This window comes from Chinchilla lanigera, unplaced genomic scaffold (assembly GCF_000276665.1).
Source record: "Chinchilla lanigera isolate Chin_1 unplaced genomic scaffold, ChiLan1.0 scaffold00033, whole genome shotgun sequence".
NCBI lineage: Eukaryota > Metazoa > Chordata > Mammalia > Rodentia > Chinchillidae > Chinchilla > Chinchilla lanigera.
This window is the reverse complement of record NW_004955434.1, coordinates 20,457,765-20,483,811: the sequence shown is the minus strand read 5'-3', so window position 1 is coordinate 20,483,811 and position 26,047 is coordinate 20,457,765. Positions and strand designations below refer to the sequence as shown.

Here is a 26,047-nt window from a genome sequence, read left to right as displayed (position 1 = left end):
TTATCATATAAGCACTTGAAATTTATTAGCATATAATAGTTGTTACCAGAAAATGCTATGATAAAATAATTGATAAAGAAAACCATTATCACCATGTGTAGTTGATAGGTCTTGTAGCAGAATTTCTTGAACAGGTACTTTCCTCTTTAAATAGCACATTTAGCTAGGTGTGTTGGTGCATTCCTGTAATCTCAGCACTCTGGGAGGGTGAGGCAGGAGGATCTCAAAATCCAGCCCAGGCTGGGCAGTTTAACAGCTTGGCAAAACCATCTCAAATATAAAGTGCAGAGGGCTGAGGATGTAGCTCAGTGTGAAATCCCTGTGTTCAACACCCAGTTCCACTAAATAGGCAAACAAACAAACTTTTCAAAGGGAAGACGAGGTGTGCAAGGGAACACTGGAAGGAAGTCAGAACAGAATTTGAGAGAAATGTATGTAAACAGGAGATGCAAATTTTTACCTAAAGAAGGTCAAGGCAACATCAGAATGCTGACGGCTTCTATAAAGAACAAAGTGGATTAAAGGATGGAAATGGTCATAAATTAGCAAGAACCCAAGATAGACTCTCCAGCTAACCTCATTTGATCTCTCCTTCCCCTAGGAAGCTGGGTTGGGCATCTCCCCAGGGCCCCCACTAAAGTACTACCCCCCACCTTCTTAAACTACCCCTAAAACAGCAGACTTCACCCACTTGTACGTCACCCACTGTGACATAATGGTTTACCTCTTTGTATTGCTGACTAGGCTAAAAGCCTCCATGAGAGCAAGAACTGCATCTTCTCACCCTTGTATCCCAAAACTCAAAACGGTGCCTCCTGCAAAATATATTGTTTATACTGGTTGAAGCTGGTTGGGTAGGGAAGGAAGAAAGGAAAAAAAGGACAAAGAAAAGTACAAGAAGTCCATTGTTAAACATTAGCTAATAAATAAATACTGGCTATAGTCTTAGTTGTGTAAGAAAGTACATTAACTAGGAAATAAATAGCAAAAGAAGTGATAAACGTACATTTTAAATGACTTTGTGCAAGGAAGAAAAACAGAAAGGGGAAGGAAAAGACACAGCCTGAAGTTAAGCTTTCATTTTATGGGCTATTATGTGGAAATAAATTTAAAACCTATGGAAACAATACAGAATTAACCTACCAATCTCCATTTATTTAGCTATAATATGTAAGTCTTTTGGATTAAATGTTATTTGCACCTGATTCTATGCTCTTTCAGAAGGATAAAAAAAAGATATTTGTGAGCAAATACAGAGCGCAAACAGAGCCTCCTGAAATCATTGTGCCCAAGGTACTGCTCCTTAGAGCACAGGAATATTGTCAGTGACCTGTGTAAATCCTGGTGCTGCCTGTGCAAACAGGGTGTATTACTTCAGTCGTTGGTGGACCCACGCTTGGAATCTTTTCCAAGTCTGAGGCAGTCTTATCAGAAATTAAATTGAAGCTCCTTACTCACATCATCTTAAGAGCATTCTAGACTTACTTAAGAAAACAAGGTATGAGGCTTATAGAAATACTTTACCAAAATGTAAAAGTTGTGAATTATTTCAGGAATTTGCTCATTTATGCAACATTTGCACTTTCTTAATTTTTCCATATACATTGTATTTTAACAGGAGCCAACTGCCATTTTAATACCAGGCCTTAAAATCTCAAGCAAAATCAATACACAGACAGCAAATTCTCTAAAGAAATCCTTATTCACTATAACCTACAGCATGGTAACATCATCTAGCTTCAACCCTCCCGTCTTAACTGAGCTTGCCCATTTGGTGACTGAGTATTTACACTTTTATAGGTGATTTCACGTAATACCCTTTCCCTCCAGTCTCACTATAGGTAGCATGTTGTGCTGTTGTTCTTGTAATTTTATAACAAATAAGCTCACATTCCCAATTATTTTCTTGTATTCTTTTTCCATGAGGAAGTTCCAAACTAAGTCACATTTTGATAAACTTACTCTTCTCTTGTGAGATTTTGTCCCTTTGAAGCTTTGAGACCCAAAGATCAGTTCTAATTTGATCTCAGCTGTGTACTTCACTGAATCATCCAGCTGATGTTCCGGGTTTTGGTTTTGTTTTTAACAACGGCACTTGCTTCCCTTTGGTGAAGAGTCCCTTCTGCTAGAGCACAGCGACCTGAGAAAATACTGAATTAAGTCTGAAGTGAGAGTTCTTCATTGTTATAAGGCCTTTATTACCAGATTCCCTCACAAAGAAGAATAACTGAAACTTCACGTGAAAAGTCTGCTGATAGATTTTCGGTGTAAATAAAATTTTATCATTTGTCAAACTGGCAACCTTAGGCCAGGAATTATCTAGCCTATTTGTAAAAAGTACATATTCCCAGCTCCTAGCGAAATTATTTTTTTAAAATCCCACTATTTTTTTAACACTGAAGCACTTCTCTGTTTTAAACAAAAGAGATCAACATTCTGACCAATTAGACTATGTGATCGATGTAGATCATAGATTCTTCTTTGTCTCCTAAGGCATTGCAGACTAACAAGAATTCTCTCAAGAGAGGCAGCTGGGTTTTCTGTCTCTGGATTCTGCTGAACGATAGGAAGGTTGAGGTCATTCCTAACGTCATCTGTAATCCCCTTGCTATGAGGAAAGAATCTGGAATGGGCTTCCCAGGAAGAGGGTGTGGAATCTGAAATCTTGTTTCTTTCTGACATCAGGGTGGCTGCTCAGAGGAAATCCCTCACTTTGGGGAATTAAATTCTAATTTCTCAAGGGTTGGAAGACATCAGAGCTGACTGGCAAGATGGAGAGTTAAGGAGCAAAGGGAGAGAATCTGGACCATGCAGGATTCGGCTAGGATTTGGGCCCAGTGCCTGGCTGGGAAGGTGACTATTTTATTACTTGGCAAGATTCCTACTACATGTCACTCAATATAGCTGGCACTTTCTAGAAATTTTACACATGGTTCCTGTAAGGCTTCGTATTCCTTCCTCCCATTCAAGGACTAAAGGCAGAGCTCACAGACACAGGAGAAGTTCTCTCCTTGTATCTGGGAATGAATGGAAGATTCTAGGATCCATTAAGAGTTCCTCTATGAATTTATTATTGGCTCCTACTGGTTTCTAATTCAGAGATATTAAGGCCAGGGATATAGCTCAGTGGCACAAGCGCCTGACTGGCAAGCACAAGGTCCTGAGTTCGATTCCTGGTATCAGAAAAAAGTAATTTGGAGACATTAAAATTTTTTTCCACTTTTGTTCTGCCTATAAATCAGATGGTAAATAGTGATAGCTTCAATGACCATACAGATAAATAGGTAAATAGTTCATACACTAATCAGTAGGAAAGTGGTAGAGACTGTGGCAAAGTGGAGAGTCAATGTCCAACCTGAAGGAATACTGCAAAATTGTATAAGCCAACAAAATAATAGATTTTTAATGCTGCTGAACTGATTCTCTGAAAAAGACTCAATTCCCCAACTTTATTCTAAAGTACCTATAGTGATTTGTAAGGAAAAAGATGAAAACCAACAAGGATGGTGAGTTGATATTACCAATCAAGTTATTGCCAGAATTTGAAAGCAAAACTTGCACTAACTACGAGCTTGTTAGAGCCTCGTGGAAGAGCCCCTTGCCCTGCCTGCCTGGGATCCCGTGAAAGAAGTGCTCTGCTGTTCCTCACTGCACACCGGGAGCGGCCCCTACAGCCTGTTCCAGACACAAACTGAGGACCAGCGGCATTCCGAGCAGCTGCTATTTTCCTAGGAGGGAGAACAGTGATTGTCTGACCCCCTTAACTAGGTCTCCACCAACTAAAGGCTAAAACTGCCAGAAAGTGGCTGAGCAGGAAATAGGAAGCGTCAATGTGAAGAGCTCTACCATGCCAAGCACACTCCGGGACAACTACCTTCAGACGCTCCGTGTGTTGCGTCTGGTGGGAACCAGACAGCGGCAGCGGAAGACAATCCTATCTCACTCCTACAGAGCTGTAAAGTGGCCGGGAACAACAGGAACATAACTACTTAACGTATTTCCTATTCTAGGGTAGTTATTGCCAATACTTTTTCCTTATTATGATAAAGAAGCCCCACCATGAGTAGCCCTAAGCTAAATCTTTTTCCAAGTCCTTTGCTTTTCAATATTGCACATATCTTTCAAAATACTTCTCTACTTCACTTATTGTTCCCCTTTATTATGTGTTAATTATACCCTCCCGGATGTGTTAATTATACCCCATGCATTATTTCCTTTCTTTTACATGTGTCTCCCTTTACTAAAGCCTTGGGGGATGAGAGAGGAGAATTCACAGGACTTTGAGTACAGTAGGCTAACACAGTGCCTGATGTACATAGGGAACCTATGAGTAGCTGTGGAATGAATGAATGAAGGAATAATGAATGGAATGAAAAAGAGGAGAGAGTCCTGATTGGCAGCTTCATCGGTTAAGGTTTGGCATTTTACAACAAAACAACAACTGATGGTCTTAAGCTCAAAAATGCTTTAAAAGAGGTATTAGAGGAGCTGCTAGTGCTCTGTGCGGTAAGCCAGTGAAACTAATCACCAAGGGTGAGGAGAAGGGCCTGATAATCACAGCACTACACAGTGAGCAAGGCGTGGTCTACACGTGCGAAACCCAAGCTCTCTGTGAGGCGGAGGCAGAAGGGTAACACATCTGAGCCTGGCTCCCTCACTTCAGTGGCTTAGTGAGGCCTTGTCTCAAAAAAAACCTCCATAAAGTAAAGGCTGAGGATGGAGCTGTAAAGGCCCTGGGTTCAATCCCCATACCACACACACACAGAAAAATGCACAGTGGGAGTTTGTCAACCAAAGTTGTCCGCCGACTTACCCAGTTGTGCAAATTTTAGTCCTAAAATGGAACACTTTTACATAACTAAAAAATAAATTCCTGTAGGAGACCTTCACCTGCTAAAAAATGGGGAAACTTACTTCTCATAAAAGAGGGCAACATCAGCCCAGGGTGCCTGTTCTGTTCCACTCGGGCAAAGCATTTTCTTCAAAACACCAAGTTCAGTGGATTGTTCCTTCATGAACCCAGCAATACTCAAGGGTTCTACTAACCTGTTGCCATTTTCCTCCCTACACTGTTTGTGCAAAATGTTAAGTCTCCAACTTTTTTCCTTTCATCCATCTTTATGAATAAAGTGAAAATCACAGATTTTCCTCACTGTGATACAGAGACTCTTTTTTAAAATTATGAACCACAGAGATTCTAAAACATTTGAATTCAGTTGTCCCATTTGGGTGTTGACGATTACTATTGCTGTATCTCAGTGCATCTGAACTATTTTATCTTATTGTCAGCTTATAAGGTAATCTGTACCCTAAATAAGAGGAACAGAGTATACCGTGTTACAAAGACTAGCTCTGTATTCATCCATGAAATCTGCGGGAGCAGGAAAGTGATAGGTACTTGCAAGTTCTGGTAATATCTTATTGGTCTGTTTGTGAACACTTCATTGGAACTCATTGGCTCCTGAAAGTCTATATTGCTTTCATCTCTCTAAGAATAGCTCCTGTTGTACAGCATGAGTACAATCTAGAAAGTTATTAGAAAGTTATTAGACACATAGTACTTCAATCACTTCATTAACTACAGCTTTGATTATTTGAGCTGAGTCTATTTTTGGTCAACATAAATTTTTTTTATTTAAAAATTACCTTTTCTCTCTGTCTAAATACAATCTAGGAATGTTTTTAGTTTACAGTCACAACACTGACTTTCACTAAAGATAAGTAATTAACTTAGAATATTCGTTCAACTAAAACTAAACCCACTTTCATGAGAAATAGGTCATGGATTTTACCTACATGTACAGTGGAGGAAACCAGAATTCAGTCAGAGCAGAGACCTGCAATATAATAGTCATATAACGATGGCATTCTAAAAGGAATAAAAATCAGTTACTGAGTAATTCCATCAGGACTAACATTAACAGTAATCTGGGCAGAAGTTTTTAATACCCAAATAGTTGGCTCTCTGAAAGTTGTCAAACAAAAGGGGATTTTGTATTGCAGGCAGATTTACAGCCATGTCCTGGGCATTAGAACCAAAATTCCTGCTAAAATATTTATGTGTCATTTTATCAGATCTGATTTTTTAATTCACAGTATATTTCCATACTTGACTGGAGTTCAAAATAGGCTCTTTTGAGTAATCAGTAAACATTTTCATATCTAAAGGTTTAAAACTTTATTACATTGTGTTTCTTTTCTTCTAAGGATAATTTAGGAATTGAATTTTATTTGCTTGATTAAATCATTCAGATTAGAGTAAATATTTCTTTCAGAAATTAAGTGATATTTATATTTCTAAAGAGTCTCAGGTTGGGAAGGAGATGACCTCTTAAGGAAAAAGAAATAAGTACATTATTTGAGAGAGATGATAGCTTTGAAAATCTGAGATACCAGGTGGAAAAGAGCACACCCAGCGTACCCACTGTTCCATATGACTGCACTGTGATTAGGTTTTAACATACAAATTGGTGGACCCACAAATACTTAGACTGCAGCAGGCCTCTTTCTTGGTTTGCAGAGGGTTGACTTCTAGCTTGTCTTCACTTGGACTCCTGTTCACACAGACAGAGAAACCCACTGGCATGCTTTTGTTTGGTTTTGCTTTGCTTTTGTTGTTTTTTATAAGGATGCCAGTTCTCATCCTGTAGGATGACCTAAAAATGACCCTTAAAGATGAATTCATTTAATCTTTATACCTTCCAAAAGCCTCTGTCTCTAAATATGGTGCACAGAGGGTTAAGATTAACACATGAATTTTCAGGGTGTACGCAACTCAGTCCATGACACTCTTTTACCATGAGAATTTTCCTCACAGGGAGAAAAGGAAAAGAAAGAAAAGTGAGCTCCTATGTAGGAACCTTAGAGAAAAATACCAAGACGGACTTACAATTCTCCTATAGTATCAAAGAACATGGTTCATTAAAATAATTGTGCCATTAAAGTTATAAAAATTTCACTAATTGGCAATAAATGGAGCATTGTGAAATGGCCAAATTATTTAGTTTGATCAAATTATTAATTTTTTATTTTAAATCAAATGAGTTTATCTATATTTGTTTATATATGCTCATGCAGTCATTAAATATATTTATTTTCTATTATATAATCACGATCACTAGCTTTGGGAACATAGGGCTTCCATGCTCATGGCACTTCTAAGTGACGAACTCTCCCCCTCGGCGCTGTAGATGACCGATTGTAAGGCACGTAAGCCTAACACGGCCACAGCTGGGTGACCTAGAGAGCTGTGGACAAGCGATCTAAAAGTATATGTGAGAGCCTGGATTCAATGCCTAACCATCTCCCCCCCCGCCCAAAAGAAAAGCGCAAGCTGGTAAAGCTGGTAAGGGATACAAGAGGAGGTCTGTACAGAACGGGTGAGTTGGACCAACAGGGCTTCCTCTTGCACAAATCCGAAATGAGCCATGGTAACCGGAACTGAAAGAAGCAAAGGAACTGTGACGCACACACGAGGGTGGCAGGGCTTATACCGAGCTGTTGTGAGAGATTATAAATATGTCGAATCTATAGTTTAGAGAAACTACCTAGAAGAGAGAGTGAGTAGGCAAAGGCAGAGGCACAGAAAAAAACAAAGCGGTTCAGTGGGAAACAGACATGCAGGTCACAAAAGGACAGTTACTTTGCCAGGCGTATTGGTACGACCCACGTGTAGTGCCACTTTACTAGAGTATGAAGGGCAAAAAAAAATAAAATAAAATGGATGGAGGGAAGAGCGCACTTTAATGCCTCTCTTTACATACCTGACTCAGGGAAGTTAGGCCTCCAACCTGACTAGCGGGAGGAATGCATTACCGTCCATTGTGTTTGCCCTTCCCTATCCTTCTAAATGCAGAGAAGGAAAAGGCCAGATAGACACATACAAAATCCGCAATACATACTAGTGATTACTCGCGGTAGCATCAAAAAATAAAACTGAACCCATAGGAAGTTGGGAAGGTGGAGAGAAGTGAGTCCTATACTCTTAGTCTTCTTACAACATGGATGAGCCTAGTTGCAGGATTTGGGGGTATCCAATGGCCACTTTCTAAAATGCAGAGATTTTTCTTGGACCCTTTCCACAGCCTTAACCACTTATCTGTCCCGCAGAGCACACACTTGTGAGCTCTAGTTTCTGTTCACCTTTGTGTTCCACTTCCAATGCTAAATGGAAATAGTTGTATTCCTAGAATGGAGAGAAGATGAAAGCCACTCCATTCTCTGGATAAGATACCTAAAGAAAACTAGAACATTAGGTAGAATGGGGGAATCTTCCTCTAAGGTTTTTACATCTTATTGTTCCAAAATGCCTTCTTTCCCTCTTAAACTTGAACTAAGTAACAGAAAGCTTTCTTAAGCATGTGGACACCAGATTTAGATTCTGATAGCTTTCCAATTCATTCTGCATCCTTCTTCTGTTGAGGTTAATGATGAATATCTGTGTTCTCTGAAACTCAAAGAGCCCTAATAAACCAAAGTGTTTGACAACTTTTTAAAAATAAATGAATAAAAATATTATACTGTTAGATGGTGACTCAATATGGTTAACAAATTTACAGAATTTCTATACAGACTAACATTTTTCTGTGAAATGTTAGCTATTAATAATTTTCTTGGTGAAATCTTTATAACTAATAAGAAGTAAATATTCAAATTATCATTATTATTGGGTATAGTAGAGTCTGAATGATTGAAGTTTTATTGTATTCGCAAATGTCATTCAACTTCTACTGATTTACCCACTCCATATTAAAAGATAATTGGTCACTTAGATATCCACATGCAAGAATGAAGTTGGGCTACCAAAAACTTGTTCTTACACTAACTAGAAGAAATAACTCAAATGGAGGTGAAAGACAAAAATTTAAAAGCTAAAACTGCAACTCTTAGGAGAAAATATAGCTAAAAATATTTGTGCTCTTGGATCAGGTAATTATTTTTCAAATATGACAACTAAGCCAAAACAACTAAAGGAAAAACTACATAAACTGACTTTGATTGACATTAGAAACTTGTATGTATCAAAAGACACAAGAAAGTGAAAATGTAACCCACAAATTGGGAAAACATGTTTAAAAACCATATATCTGATAAGAAACTTATTTCTAAAATATAGAAAGAATTCTGAAAACCAAACCATAAAACACAGATAAGCCAATTTAAAATGAACAAGAGTATAATAAGAATTTTTCCAAAAAGGATTTACAAGTAGTCAATGAGTTCATGAAAAGGGTTCGGCACCGTTAGTAATAATGCAAGTCAAAAACACAATGAGATAGATACTACTTCATACACACATTAGAACTTCTATAATGAAAAAAAAACACAAGTCTTGAGGCTGTGTAAAAATGTAAACTCTCATTGAAAGAACTTAAAATGGCACAGCTAGTAGCTTTGGGAAACATCTGTCAGTTCCCCAAAAAAGTTAGAATTATCATTTGACCCAGTGGTTTATTATTTCAAAAGGAAATCTCACACCCATTGGCATTCACACTCCATACGGACCTCTTCCCATGTTCTAGCAAACACTAGCGCTCTTTGTTTCTATGGATTTGCCTAACCTGGACATTTCACATTATTCAGCTCATACAGTGTATGGTCTTTTATGTCAGTATAAAGTCATAGGTTTATACCCAAGGGAATTGAAAACATATCCAAGAAAAACTTGTATATGATGTATATAGCAGCATTATTCACAATAATCACAAAGTGGAAACATCCAAAATGTCTATAAATTGATGAATGGATATACATTGTATGGTATATCCATGCAATGATATATTATCATAAAAAGAAATTGATTCATAGTACAATGTGGATAAACGTTGAAAACAGTCTACATCAAAGGAACCAGGCTGAGTGTGGTGGCTCACACCTGTAGTCCCAGCTCTCGGGAGGCAGAGGCAAGAGGACTGCCCAGAGTTTGAGGACAGCCTGGGCTACATAGTAAGACCCTGTCTCAAACAAAACAAAACAAAACATAAAATGAAGAAGAAGAAGAAGGAGGAGGAGGAGGAGGAGGAGGTGAATGAGGAGGAGGAGGAGAATGAGGAGGAGGAGGAGGAGAAGGAGGAGAAGGACAAGAAGGATGAGAAGGAGGAGGAGAATGAGGAGGAGGAGGAGAAGGAAGAGGAAGAGGAGAAGGAGAAGGACAAGAAGGACGAGAAGGAGGAGGAGAAGGAGGAGGAGAAGGAGGAGGAGAATGAGGAGGAGGAGGAGAAGGAGGAGAAGGAGAAGGAGAAGGAGAAGGAGAAGGAGAAGGAGAAGGAGAAGGAGAAGAAAGGAACCAGGGGACAAAAGACCACCTATGTAATTCAAATAGTTTGAAATGCCCAGAATAGGCAAATCCATGGAGACAAAGTAGCTCAGCATTTGCTAGGGCCTAGGAGGAGGTGAGTATGGAGAATAACTACTAATGAGTGTGGAGTTTCCTTTTGAAATGATAAAAATATTCTAACGTTCTCCCAACCTAGGGAGTGGTGATAATTATATAACATTACTAATAGCTAAAAACAATGTATGGTATAAATTGAAATACTGACAGTTATGATATATAAGTTCTATCTCAATAAAGCTGTTCTTTAGGGGAGAAAAGAACATATTTTGACTTAGTAATTTTACCAAGCTGTATTTTAACCTTATACTTACCTTTTATTATTTATTTAGCTGTTTAATAAACATTACTTAAGAGGCTAGTACTTATTGGCAATATGTTAATTATTGATTATGGTTCTCAAGAGGAATACAATCAATTATATGTAATATGTATATATAATATATAATTGTATATATATGTGTGTATGAATATATACAATTGCAAAAGGGATACATTAGATTGACTTAAAACTCAGAGATGGCTGATAGTCCACAGTGGCCGTCTACATGGCAGAATTCCATAACTGCTCAGCCCAAGAAGCTTGAGGCCTCAGAACAAGAACAACCATAGGAGATGGAAGACCCAGAATCTCCCTGGAGTGGCTGGCATGAGTCCACATTGAGAGGCTGAAGAAGCTGGAGCCTCGTGTCCACAGGCAAGGAAACAGCAAAAGATAAACTCACTTAAGCAGAACTGAGCTCTGAAGTGCAGGTCAGCTTCCTCGCTTATTGCCTGGGCTCAAGCCTAGTAGAAGGAGCCACTCAACATCAGCACAGGTATTTACCCGCTCAGTTTGATGGTCTACGTGCCAATCACCTTTGGAAACACCCCCGCAAACACACCCAGCAGTGTTGCTTTACTAATCTCCTAGGCATCTCTTAACCCAGGCAAGCTGAACTAAGATCACCTATCATGGGCACATACCAAAATAGTTCAACATGAACGAGTGATGCTATGGAATTAATAGACTAGTGGGACTCATAGGAATGTTAATATGGTTATAATAAGATATGATAATATGTGATGATACAGTTATATGATTGTCCCAGTTTATTCTAGTTTATTCCATAGCCTAGAATAATGACATGTTCAACAGTACCAGCTAAGAATCTGACCTATAACGAAAGAGTACCTTGAGTACAAACTTCCATTTTTAGGCTAAATAGGCCTGTTGGTTACTTCTGCCTCAGAGGACGGTGCTGCTTTTCAAGTAATTTTAACCAGTGAGTTTTTCTTTCTGTGTCAATCTGAATTTAGATTTTGTCGTTAAAATTAACACCCCATGATATCCTGGTAGTCATCATATCTGAACAGTTGGCAAAACAGACATAAAATTTCCTCCAAAGTAGCTTAGACATACATGTTTGTTGGGCCTATTGAAGGCAATGGTAGAATTTTGCAACCCCCCTGAAATCTCACTTGTTTGTCCTCACCTAACGATTCACCCCACTTCCACCTTCAGAGCAGTCAGATATGTTGAACTCAGGGACTACTATTCTCAGAAAGCTGCCTAAGACCAAGCTGAGTCTGAAAACATTCACCCACCTTTGTCAAAAGCAAGCTCTGTACCCAGAGCACAGGCTCCTTGGCCGTGTGAGGTTTTAAAGGCACACTGACAGTGAAAAAAATCTGCCAGTAGAAAGTGGTTGGCAACGTTATAGTCATTTCCCCATTTATTTAACCTTACAAGTATTTCCAAAGATTGAAGCTATTTCCTGTGCTTCATGGTGTGGCTTCCCACCCCGAACGCCTTTACATCATCGAAGGAAAATGCACATTGGGGAATGGTCACCATCTAACAAAGAACAGTTCTATTTCAGCACTGTTATATTGTGGCTATTTTTCTTCTGCCTATCTTTATTTTGCATTCTAAGAGATCAGCCTGTACATGGTTATGTCCCAGCAAGTTACATTTCAGACAGAACAGCAAGGCATCTAGGTAAACCTTCCCCTAGTTTATGTTTGGCTATACCATGTGTCTCCCTGCAGGCAGACTGTATTCCAGCAGCAAAAGCTGTGTATATTCGATTATATACCTCATTATATACATGGAGGTATTTCTGAATAAAAGTCTCAGAATAAATGTATATAATTGACTCATCATTTATAGAGGTTTTTGCTAATCCTTTACGACCCAAGTGCCATGACCTGAATAATTTTACTAGAACTGCTTTGCTGATTTGGCTTCTCAAAGGTAATGTTTCAGGCCATTTTGTCTGTAAGTTTCCCTGCTTCAGTTCTGATGAAAAGGAAAATAGAGCTGCATGTAGCAATCCTGGCATAACCCAGAACAAAGGATGCTGTTCAGCAAGAAAGTGGAACTGTCACCCATTCCGGTAACCACATTCAAAGGGAAACTGCTCACTCCAAAGGGAATGTCTACAGTATCCACACCAGCACATAAAATCACTTCATGCGTATAATATTAGAAACACAGAAGAAGTCTTCCTCCCCAGCACCATTTGCCGAGCACCTGTAAGCCAGCGGCCTCATGCCAAGTCACTGCAGCACATGTGGTCTTATAACGACGTTACATACATTCCCATATTCCTCCCATCCTCATGGGAAAATCAGAGTGCTTCCTCCAGGACTTTATCCTGAAACATTGACGTTCACTACAGAGTTATGTGGTACCACCTGTGTTGTGGGGACACTCTGGGACTTTTCATTTTTGGTCACTGTAGCATATCTTTTGTATATAACAGTTCATGATCAGAGTGGAAAATCATTTGAATCAGTTTTAAAAATATATTCAAGTGCTACCTGCATATTTTCTACTCCCATAGAATATTATTTTACAAATTTTATGAAGTACAGGTTCTTATCTTATAAATTGCTTCCACATTAAATACATAGTATTATGTCAAGTTATCTATAGGCAGTTAATAAAATAATTCCATTCAGCTCTATGTTCAATAAGTCTCCTAGGTTTCCACTCATACTTAGAAACAAAGTCTTCCAAACATGTATATTCTGTCTTCACTCAATGCTCATCCCATTCCTACCTTTGATTTATCAGCCATATAAACTCAAAACTTAAGTTTTAATCTCCCCACATGTCAGGAGAGGTCAAGTTTCCTATGTTAGGTCAGTTCTCCCTTCTTTCAGAGTGGATTCCTGCAATAAACCACAGATTCCCCAGCAAAACCGCTGAGGGTTTGTTGATTTGGTCCTCCAGTAGTAAAGAGATTAGTGCCTCTTCAAGCTATTAACCAGACAAATGTACAGTTTCAGAATCCATATTACAGTACTCTCTAGAACACTCTCAGCTAAAGCAAGAGTATTTCAAAGAAGACAAGAAGGTACTCTGTAACAAAAAGTCAACTCCTATGACCAAGCAATTTGTTCCTTAATAGTTTTACTATAAACATGAAAAGTTTCTAAGGATAATCTTCCATAGTCATTTTTCAGTTTAAATTGAAAATACCAGCTAGAGACGTGCGACCAGTTCAGGCATTAGGTCTACCACCTCTACCTATCCTCTGGCTGTCCCTCTGTGTTTACTGATAATATATAAAAAGATGGACTGTATACATCACATTTCCACTTCTGAAATTATTTTCCTCCACCATTTTGTATGTGATTGTTACATTTAGCGTTTAGTTCATCAGTTGCTAGTGGTTAATTTGGGCTCAGGAGCCAACATCACCAGAAAACAGTGGACTCTGAAACCTTGGTCCATGCCATGGTCTCTTCAGGCTTTAGCTGGGAGCACCTGTGGGCTGCTGCCCCCTGGGGATACAAGGAGCATATCTGGAGGCATTTACGCAAAGGCTGGCCCATGTGTGGCAGGGGCATCAGTGGCATTAAATGTGTGAGCAGGAGGCTGTGCTGACTGGACAACCGAGGGTTAGGCTGACAAGGACATCTTGGAGCATCTGTTCCAGCTCCTTGGCCTCTGGCCCTTGTGTACTGGACAAGCAATAAACATCTTACTTGAGCTAGGCCAAATAGATTCTGTCCCATGTACAAATTCAAAATGAGAAACCCAGAAATTATTGTGTGGGAGGTGAGTTCATTAATGGCAGAATTCTAAGGGAGAGCCTCATCCAAAAAAGAGGGGAGATGAGACAGAAATGAAAGGGAGGTAGAAAAGCAGTCACATGAGGAAGGGAAAGCTGCTCGGGTTTCCAGGGACTTTTCTGACACTTTTCCAGGCCTCAGTGTGGCTTCTACATGCATCTAGCTTTCCTTAAGTTTATTTGTATAGATTTCTGTTGCCCTGCATGAGGTAGCATATTCATTTTCTTCAGAATATATATGGTTGGGGCCAGGGACATAGCTCAGTGGCACAGGGCCTGCCTGGCAAGGGCAAGGTCCTGAGTTCAAGTCCTTGGTTGCTTTTCTTTTGTTGCTGAGACAAAATATCTGACATCCAAATTAAAGAAGGAAAGCTTTTATTCAGCTCACAGTCTGTGGAGTTTCAGTCCATACTCAGCTGGCTCCAAGGCAGAGTGGCACACGGCAGAGAGCAACAGTTCATGGAAGTGGAAGACAGCAAAAGCAGCAAGAGTAAAAGGAGAGGAGAGGCAGCTGGAAGGCAAGCCCCTTTCCCTCCCTTACGCTGTATGCAAGGTATCAGCCCCAGGGAGGGTGCAGCACTCACACCCGTAATCCCAGCATCGGAGCATGAATCAATCATAACTCTAGAAGCCGCCCCATGACTGCAGGAGGATTTGGAGGGGACAGCCAGACACAGACCGTAACAAATCTATGTGGTTATTCTGAGAAATAGTAAAAAATTTTTGTCACAGTTACGGAATAATCTTGACCAGTTCCGCAGACACCAGCCTACACATCGGCAGCGGACTCGGGAGTACCGTGCTTCTCCAGGCGCTGAGCCTGTATTTGCTGGTTTGGTGTCATAGCTTGTGTCTAGATTGCCCCAAAGCCTCATCTGCTCATAGGCGGCCTTTTCCAGAGGTGGCTGGACCTAGAATGCATGACGCTGGGGTGACTCATGGTGCAATGCTAGGATCAAGGGTGCTGGGACTAAGGGTGTGAGTGCTGCCTGCCCGAAGTAGCCTGGATGATAGTACAGGGGATAGAGCAAGCTGTGGCTGTCCCTTGCTTGTTTTGCTGCCTTCTGCCCACCACACTCTGCAGTGGTTACTTTTCTTTTCTTTTCTTCCATGCCGTCCTGTGCTGGAGCCAGTGAGTATGCACTGACACCCTGCAAACTGCGCTAAACAGACTTTTCCTTCCTTAATTTGTCGGTGTTGGGTGTTTTGTCACAGCAATGAGAAAAGAAACTAAGACGTATGGGTAGGAACCAGGCAGAGCTCTAGCTATAACCCTAGGCTCTTTTGTTTTTATGGACTTCACCCTCCATAAAACACATCAAAAGTTCTATTTTATGACCACATTGGTATGAAGATAAATGCCATCATGCTGGATTCATTATTTTATGTTCACTATGATGATCATTTTTCTTTCACTTTGTAAAATTGAAAACATTTTTGTGGGCTTCTGAATGTATCAAGGGCCCTGGGCACTGTGCTTGGCATGCCTGATAGATAAATCAAGCCTGGTTCCAGGAGAGCTTCAGGGTCTAGTTACCCAATGACACAGAAGTGTTTCAAAATTTCAGCTATAGGCACAGCCGTACTGTTGACTACCAGGTGAGTACCTACCCTGCAACATATCTCTGTGTCTGTCATCAGTGGAGGTGTTTAATATATACAACTGAAAGCATTTACGCATGCTACTGCATATGTACAGTTGAAAGAGAAATCACAGAAACATGTTGTATTTTCTGTTGGCAGACAGGTACATTTAAACGCAGAAGGAATGTTTAGGAAAGACATACACACAAGCTTGAGCAAAATGGCTATCCCTAAAGGACGGAGAGACAGTGGTGTCATAAAAGATATTTGAACGGCACTCTTACTTCATGTGAATGTGGTAATTACTTTGCAAGAGAATTTATTTCATGTTACACATGTAAAGGAAGCACTAAATACCCAGTTAGAAGCTAAATAGACCATCAGGCCTAAGGAAGACTGTTGCTAAGTCCAGATTTGTCCTGAAGGATTATGAGCTGCACAGCTAAGCACAGAGGCCCCGTAGCCAAACAGCATAGCCTCGCATCCCATCCATGTCGCAGACCGGATAGATACTCAGCGCCTCCATCTCTTGGTGCCCTTAGGTGTAGAGCGGAAAGGATAATAGCAACCTCTTTTAGGAGATTATTGTAAGGATCAAATGAGTCCATAGATACAAAATTCTTGGAAATGGTGCCTAAAATATGTTTAGTTCACATTATTGCAAGTGGTACCATCAATTATTTTTATTTTCAATACATCCTACATACCGCTCAGTGAGTTCTATAGAAGGCGGGGAGCCGCTGCTGTCCGCGCAGATTCAGGGAGACTTGGTGCGGACCAGGGTGTGTGAGAAGAAAAAGGCATTCCCAGGAAAGTAGCAGCGTCAAAGGGCAAGTCGCAGAGGGAGGCAGGAAGGCCCACACGAGGAGCCCCCTCTCTCAGACCAGGGGAACACAGGTGTCTTCCCGCAGCCCGTTCCAGAAAACAGCCGTGTCTCATGCTGTCCAAACCGAGCGCAGCCCAGCTGTGCGCCGGGCTACGCTTAGAGGCGAGGTGCTGGGGAAGAACAGAATGTCAGCTGCACGTATTCCCGAGAAGGCCAGTGAACGTAAGTGCAGAAGAGGTTCAAGTCTTCGTCTAAATTCGCTCCCACCACAGCGTCATGCCTTTCCCAAAAGCACCCGTGTGGTTTTTGGCAGAATGCATGTCTACTTCCCTGAGCTTTATTTTTTAATGTCTGAGAAGGAAATGCTCCCCTTCCTCGTGGAGCTTACATTTTATGGCCAACAGAAAAACTGGCTATCAAACTGACATGCAAATTAGGTATAGTTTGTCACCAGCCATAGGAAAGAAACATAAAGCATGCTGTGATAAAGAATCATTAAATAAGAAGGTGCCCTTAGATAAGGCAATTAAAGAAAGGGGTCCCGAGAAGGTGAGTTCTACACTCAGTCTTACAGGGAAACAGCAACCAGCTGTGCAAGAGGAAAAGCGTTGCAGTCAAACAAATATAAACCATAAAGACCATGATATGGAAATGATGCATATGTTTAAGGAAATATCAGAGACAAATATCAGGAATTATCAGAGTCTCTAGTTTGAAAGGTACAAGCCAATGGGAAATGAATCCGAGGAGTAGTGGTCAGATGATGTTGATTCAAAAGAAAATGTAAACACACCTGTAATCTCAGCACTGTGGGAAGTTAAAGCAGGAGGATCAAAAGTTTGAGACCAGCCTGGGCAATTTAGTGATTCAGCAAGACCTGGTCTCAAAATAATAAAAAGGGTTTGGACAGAACTGATTGTGAAGGCCCTAGGGTTTAATCCCTCGTACCCTGAGCCTGACCCCAAAAGAACTGTAAGATGGGAACAATAGGATCTGATATCTTCCACTCTTCGTAATTTGTGAAAGTAAAGGAATTACTAATTAGACGTATCTAAAGAGAGGCTAGAGGGTGATGTGGTTCATGACAACGGCGGGACAGAGAGGCAGAGCTTTCATAAGACTTTTTCCCCCCATTCATACCGTAACTTCATCTGAGCTACAAACAATTTAAATTATTATTGCTATTCTGTTAATAAAGCAAGAAAGACTTGAAAAAGTTTAGGATCTTACCTCAGTTCACAAGTAAGTATGTGGTCAAATTAGATACATAATCCAGATTTTACCAGTCCTGCCTTCTTTCTGCTAAAATAGACCAAGAGGCCCAGGACAGGGACACACGAAATCTTCCCCACTGTGGCTGCTATGCAGTGCCTTATGGAGGAAAAAGAAAGGTCTGTGTTCATGACGTGGAAAAATAAGTGAGATACCTGCAATGCAAAGATTTTCCAGGAATGTATCACTCTGTATGGAGGACAAGAGGCAGGGGGTTAGAACCCATGATCCCCCAAGTTATGCAGAATCCAGCTAGGCCTGCTCTGCTCAACTGCTTAATTGCTGAAGCTGCAATCTATGACCTCCGAAATGTTGTTCCAACTCATTCGTGCAACTGCAGAACATTTGGAGAGGATTTGCACCATGTGTTCAGTTGAGCTGGGTCTTCCTCTGTTCAACTGAGCAGGTCTCTAGTGTGTTGTTTTATTTGGGACAGGCCAGAATTTGGCAAGTTTACCTAAATCAACACCAAATTCCAGGAGTTTGAATACTGACAGAAAATCTTTTTTTTAAGTTTTTTTTCCAATGGTTTTCATTCAAGAAAAGTACTAACATGCAGTAACTGAGACAGACTGCCTATGAGAGAGTGTTTAACAGCTCAAAGCTCTGTGCTCCCATTCCAAATTACTTGTATCTGTAAGCTCTCAGGAGAGCTGATTAAGTACGGATGCTTCATAGCATCATATATCAGTGAGGAACGCAGTTTCTGGTGTCTTTTCATCACTGCTGCTATGCCGGTTAGTGGTCATGCTAGTTAATCCACACCTCATTGAGGCACACTGGAATTCCCAACACAAAGCTCCGTGATAACAAAATCCTACTACCTGCTGGGTAGAGTGTGGGCAGGTGTTCCAAAATACTAAGGTTCATCCCTGATGGTTTGTAAAGTAACTTAGGGGACATTTGGAAGAACAGTTTGGGTGAATATGGGCATCTTTTAATGCATACTCAAAAAGAATATAATAAACATTTTACATTTGTGCTTTTTTACAAACATAAAAAAACCTCAAAATTTACAGGGATAATGTCAGGTAACGTGAAGCTATCATTTTAAAAAAAAGTTATTATGATGACGTACCAATACCTGACAACCAGGAAATATGAATGGAGCTCAAAGAGCAATGAATCAGAAATGGTTAACATAGGCCCATTGGAAATGTTTAAACATTAATGCTAGAGACTATGAATTCCTTAAAATTATATTAGTTTCTTCTTGCTATTATACCAAAGACCCCAAAACTTTAGAGTCGTAAAGCAGTACAAGCTGATTTACTTACAGCTCTGGAGCTCAGAACACTGAAATGTGTCACACAGGCATGAAACCTTGCTACTGTCAAAATTGTCTTCCTAGTTGTTCTTGATAATGTTTCAAGAAGTGGACATCCTTGTCTTATTCCTAATTTAAGAGGGAAAACCTTCATATTTCCCAATTTAATATGAGGTTGGCAGTAGGTTTGTTATAAATGGCTTTTATCAGATTGAGCAAAGGTCCTGCTACATTTATTTTCTTCAGGATTTTTATCATGAAAGGACACTGGATTTTGTCAAAGGCTTGTTCTGTGTCTTTTGAGATGATCATGTGATTTTTGCCTTTGCTTCTGTTTATGTGATGGGTTATATTTATTGATTTGCATACATTGAACCGTCCTTGCATCTCTAGAATGGAGCCTACTTGGTCATAATGTATGACCTTTTTGATGATTCATTGCATTCTGTTTCCCAGTATCTTGTTGAGGACTTTTGTTGGGTTAATAACCCTTAGTCATTGTGGGCTGATCAGGCCTGCAATCTCCCAAATGAGTGGACAGGAAGGCTGAAATAAATGAGACAACTGAAATGATTTTGGAGCTCCAGGAGGATCCAACCTTCTCACAGAATTTGAGATTCTCTGGGTTAAGACAAAGAACTTCCCTAGGTGGCCCATATTTATTTAGTTTTCAAACAAAGAAGTGGGGTACTGAAGAACATGCAGGAATCTGGGCAGGAGTTGGGAATCCCTCTAAGGACTTTTCCAGGCCATACTTTGCATTAATTTAGTAGAACTATGTTATCTCAAGGAAGGCCCTCACTGCAGGAGTGAGATGCCTTCAGCTGCAGTCTCTTTTTAATTAATTGGGGTTGGAGCCAAAGGTCCTCAGCTGTGGCCTTATCTTGTCCTTTGAGGTACCTCAACTTCACAGGCTAATATAGGCCTCAGTGGGGACTAGTGACTCATGGCGTTCACTTACTATGAGTTCACTGCCCATCTCCAGACGAGGGCCTAGGCCTTGGGCAAACTCTCAAGTAAGCATGAAAAGCCAACTGGTTAATATTAAATCCTGCTCAGAGCTGCTTCACAGTGGGCTCCATCAGACTTCTGCATCTTTGTTTGTTAAAGAAATTGTTCTATAGTTCTCTTTTTGGTTGTAACCTTGTCTGGTTTTGGAATCAGTGTAATCACAGCTTTCAGCAATGACTTTGGGAATACTCCCTCCCTTTCAGTTTCATAATAAGATTGAGGATATTGGAAACATTAGCAAGAGCAATTGGGAAAGAAAAATAAATAAAAAGGATATATTCAGGAAGAGATCAAATCATTATTTGCAAAAGACATGATAGTCTACATAGAAGACCCAAAAATATCCAGCAAAAGATTATAAGAATTAATAACCAAATTCAGTCATGTGGCAGGATATAAAATCAATACACAAAAATCAATAGCTTTCTTGTACACTAATAATGAACCTACTGAGAAAGAAATTATGAAAACAATACCATTCACAATCACAATGAGAAAAATTAAGCCAGGCATAGTGGCTTATGCCTGTAATTCTAGCACTCAGGAGGCTGAGACAAGAGTATCTCTGTGAATTTAAAGTTAGTCTAGACAACATAGTGAGTTTAAGGCCCTCCTGGACTACATAGTGAGATCCTATCTCAAAAAAGAAAAAAAGAAAGAAGGAAAGAAATAAGCAAATGTAAAGATAGCCCCTGTTCTTCAATGGAGAGAACAAATATAGTTAAAATGCCATCTTTCTAAAATTGATGTAAATATTTAATTTAATCCCAATAAAAATTCCAATGGTCTTCACAGAACTGGAGCAAACAATGCTAAAATTCTATGGAACCAGAAGAGACCCAGAATAGCAAAAATAGTGCTAGGTAACAAAAGCAAGGCAGGAAGCATCACAGTCTCAGACTTGAAGTTATATTACAAAACTACAGTACCAAAAACGGCACTGCATTGGCACAAAAACGGACATGAGGATCAGTGGAACAGAGCAGAGAATACAGAAACATCCACAAGCACACTTTGATGAAAGGGCCAAGAAAACACTGGAGAAAAGTTAGCCTCTTTAGTAAATGGTGCTGGGTAAACTGGCTATCTACATGCAAGAGTGATGCTAGATCCACACCTTTTACCGGGCACTAAACTAATACCAAAACAAAAACCCTTCAAAATTGCTGGAAGATAAGACAGATAAAAATCATGAAGTCATAGATGAAAGCAAAGACTTTCTGAACAGTAAGGAACCTGGTTGCACAGAAAATAGTACCCAGAATCAACAAGTGGGATTATATCAATTTCAAAGCTTCTGTAGAGCAAAGGAAACAACTAACAGAGTGAAAAGATGACCTACAGAATGGAAAAAATATTCCTCAGAAAGAGGACTGATACCTATTACATAGAAGGAACTAAAACCTACACCTTCAAAATAAAAGACCCAATCAAAAATAGCAAGTGAAATAAATAGGTGCTTCACAAAAGAAGTACAGATGGCCAATAGATACATGAATGAATGCTCAATATCACTGGCCAATAGAGAAATGCAAATTAAAACAACACTGATGTTCCATCTACCCCAGAAAGAATGGCCATCAGCAAGTAATTAAATAAGCACTGGTGAGACTGTGGGGGAAAATAAATCCTTCAATATAGTTGGTGGGAATGTTAACTAGTACAACCACTATGGAAATCAGTATGGATATTCCTTTAAAAATTGAAAATAGAAAGTTCATTTGACCCAGCTATTTCCATTCTAGGTTTCTTCTTGAAAGAGCTAAGATCATCATATAGCAATACAACCTGTGTTTATAGCAGCACAATTCATAATAGCTAAACCTTGGAAGGTTTAGCTTGGAAGCTGGCTATATGCCCATTAACAGATGAATGGAAAAGAAACTGTGATATTTACACATAATGAAGTGCTACTCTTAAAGTGCTGCTCTTATCCCATAAAGATAAACTTGAGTCATGTGTAGAAAATTGATGCATCTTGAGGCCATACTGTTGAGTGAAATAAACATACAAGCTTAAATATCATGTTTCTCTTAGATGAGAAACCCAATGTATAAATAAAGAAAAAATAAAAATAGGTTACAGAAAGTACAAAGCTATATTTTTTTCTCAAGGGAGAAGAGGATCAGCCGATGTAAAGAGAAGCAAGGGAGGGGAGGAAAAAGAGATAAAAAGTAATTAGATGTGTTATGTACATGTACCAACTTCAGATAAGGAATGTAAACATTTTACATTGCAGGGATGTACAAAAAAAGGAAGGAATCAAGAGATTGAGGAAGGAGAACAAAAAAGGAAAAAGAGATAAAAAAGGAGGTAAAATATATTATGCATGTGTACCAGTTTCTCACAATGAACAAAAATATTATGTACTATAGACATTGGTACATAGACATGTACCAATAATAATTTTCTTAAAACTGCATTCCTCTGAAAGCTGTAAGGGAGAATTTGTTCCTCAACTTTTCCAGCTTCTAATGGCTGCAAAAATTTCTTTCCTGATGACTGGAACACTCCCATCACTGCTTCTGTCATTATGTCTCCCTCTCTTTCTCTGGCTCCTGTACCTCTCTTTTACTTATAAAGAATACATGTGATTACACTGAATCCACCTCTATCTCTTTGCATGAATAATATAATCTCTTTGCATGATGACCCTGAACTTAACCACAGCTGCAAAGTCTACTTAGAGCCACGCAGATGCAGCAAAGATTTGATTTTCCTATGCCAAATAGGTAAGTAGACAATTAAGGGGGGGAAATGAAACAGCTGTTTTCACTCATTGGCCTTTGTGCACAGCAAGATTCTGATCTCTGAGAGAAGGAAAACAAGAGAGATGATTGCTAAAATCATGCTCATTTTTTGTCTAATGGAATTTAGTGCAGGCCACAGAGGAGAGTGGGCATTCCATGCAGTGCATAAGAGACATCAGTAAGTTAAGAAGACAAAAGTATGACTTCAGGAAGACTAAGGCGGCTGCAAGTTGCAGAGAAAAGTTCTGAGATTAGGGATGTATGCAAAAAATAAAAAGCGTCAGAAATCTGTCTGTGATTCTTAACTGCGTAAAGTGGACCCCTGACTTATGGATTCAGCTCATTCAGGAGGGCTGTTTGTGACTCAATATGGTTGTAAATCGATACTATTTTTCTCATAAGAAATAATGGAAATACCCATAATGCATTCCAAACCTTCCACATCACTCCTTAACTAACCTTTTCATAATAAAAATGGTTGCATAGTGTGCATAATTTACCAGAAACACCAATAATTTTCCTACTGTATTCAACAAAAAGTTATAAAATGTGCCTATTTTACCAGAAACAATTTCATACTCACTCACCATTCGAGTTGACGTCTTTGGCTTGCAGGAAGGGAGGATGGAATGGAAGGTGGTTACCGTTTGGAAGGGGAGCCCCCTTCCAGAAGAACATCAGCACTCTGGCTCTCTGGTGTCCTTTCTCTCCTTGAGAGAGTCTGTAAGCGCACTATGACCCGCTCCTGGCTCACTAGGTCTCAACCTTTTCAGAACTAAAAACTGGTCTAAGGTTGCATATTTCTGTCTTTAACACTGTCCTGTAGAATATGACTCTGTCATTAAGCAAGTAAAGGTAACAGTTTTTTCTCTGTCTGGGCAGATGTTTGTAGCTCTCTCCATTTTTTCAGGATTTCCTTTATTTCAGAAGAACTTTGCTGCACTGATTGTTGATACTCCCTCTCCTCTTCAGAAATCTCCTTATCTACCATTCTCTGTTGCTCAGCCAGAAGCTATGGATGCTCACCTGTAGACAGTTCCTCAACATCACCACCGTCTACCTGTAAGCCTATGGACTCTGCTACAGGGACAATGTCAGCACCACTGGGCCCACTGAAGACTCGGGATCCTCTACACAGCCTTCAAAGTCTCTCTCCTGTATAATTTTAGGCCACACTTTCTTCTAGGAAGATCTCAGTGTCCTTAGAGAGATATTGGCCCAGGATTTCTCAATTAACCTCACATAGGAAAGGATGTTGCAAGGTTCCTTCCAGAACTCTTTAAGTGTAAAATCTCTATCTGAGACCATCTGGAAGTACTTCAGGAACAGGTCCTTGGTGTATAACTTCTTGACATTAGCTGTAACCTGCTGGTCCTTAGGCTGCAGTACAGGAGTTGTATTAGGTGGGAGGAACTCAACTTAGAGCTGTGGGAATTCTTCAGCCAATTCTGCCAAATCTCGTGGGTGAACAGGAGCATTGTTCATGATGAAGAGAGTCTTGAAAGGTAAACCTTTGTCCTCCACTTCTTAACAATAAAACAGAAAGCCTCCCTGATCCACTCAAGAAAAAGTACTCTTGTTACCCAGGCTTTTCTGTTAGGACTCCATTATGACTTTATGCTTTCTAAACATTATGACTTTATGTTTTCTAAACATTATGACTTTATGTTTTCTAAACATTCTAGGGTTCTCAGAGTGACAACCCAAGAGAGGCTGTATCTTGAGGTCATCACTCACATCGGCACATAGCAATAAGGTTAGATATCCTTCATGGGCTTGTGGCCTGGCATTTGTTTCTCTTCCTGGGTAACATATATTCCCCTGGGCATTTCCTTCCAGAAAAGACCAGTTTCATTATAGTTGAAAACTTGATGAGAACAAAGCCATTTCTCTGGGTCTTCATTTCAAAGTTGTATATATAATTTTCAGCAGCCCTTTTATCAGCACTGGCTGCTTCACCATGCCTAGTTACACTCTGAACCCCAGTTGTCACTTTAAAATTATGAAACCACCCCTCACTGGGATGCAATTTTTCACCTTTATCACTTGTTGATGAATTATCCTTATAAGGTCTGCATTTATAGCCCTAGCTTTTTCACAAACTACAGACTATGATAGGCTATCACCTGTCATCTGCCTTTCGTTTATCCACACTAATAATAGCCTTTCTACCCTAACACTGTTGATCATCACTCACTAATTTGAGTAACACCTTCAGCAACACTAGCTTCCTTATACAAGTCTTTCCTCTGTAAGATCGTCGAAAGGGTGGATTTCAACATGCTGTACACACTAGTGAGATCAGTCACAAAAACACCACTCTCATATTCCTCCATAATTTCTGTCTTCTTTTAAACTGTGATTATTTTCTCTACCTTCCCTCCCTTCCTTAGTTTCTTTTCTGGCTTTCTGGGGGCTATTTTGATAGCGGTAATCATAGTGGTTCTATGAAGCACTGACCAAAATCACATCCACAAACATTCTCATCTGGGCTCAAACTGATACTGAGGTATGCTTACCTGTACCTTTCTGGCATTGCAAGTCTGTTTACAGCCACATAAGTGGCTGACATTCAAGTTGTAACTCAAGACTTTGTTTATAAGTTAAGCCTAAAATTCCTCTTGTAACCCAAGTTCACTTGTGAGGCCAGTCATAACTTGAAAGTCCACTATAGTACTGAGATCTGTGTTCACAGACTGAAAATGAGGAGACTATGCAAGCAGTAACTCAGGAGCTATGGAGTGGATAGTTTACAAAGCTCACCTATGCTGACAGGTATTCTATCCCTGAGCATAAAAGATAGAGAATCTATATTGCTTTAGACATTGAGTAGAAACCTTTAAAAAGATATATTGCAGGAGGTTAAAATATCCCTAAATTATAGGACACTCTACAATCTCCCTAACAAAAGTTTTTAAATGCCTCCAGAAGATGAAAACG

At 39.8% G+C, this 26,047-nt stretch overlaps 1 long non-coding RNA gene across 1 annotated transcript; it reads right to left on the bottom strand.

Annotated features, from left to right (window-relative positions):
• Positions 1-1,968: 1,968 nt before the first annotated feature.
• Positions 1,969-24,671, bottom strand: LOC102023517. Its single transcript, XR_261635.1, has 3 exons — positions 23,695-24,671; positions 18,038-18,178; positions 1,969-2,151 (listed from the first exon to the last, which is right to left on the bottom strand). It is a non-coding gene; the product is annotated as an uncharacterized LOC102023517 (long non-coding RNA).
• Positions 24,672-26,047: the final 1,376 nt, after the last annotated feature.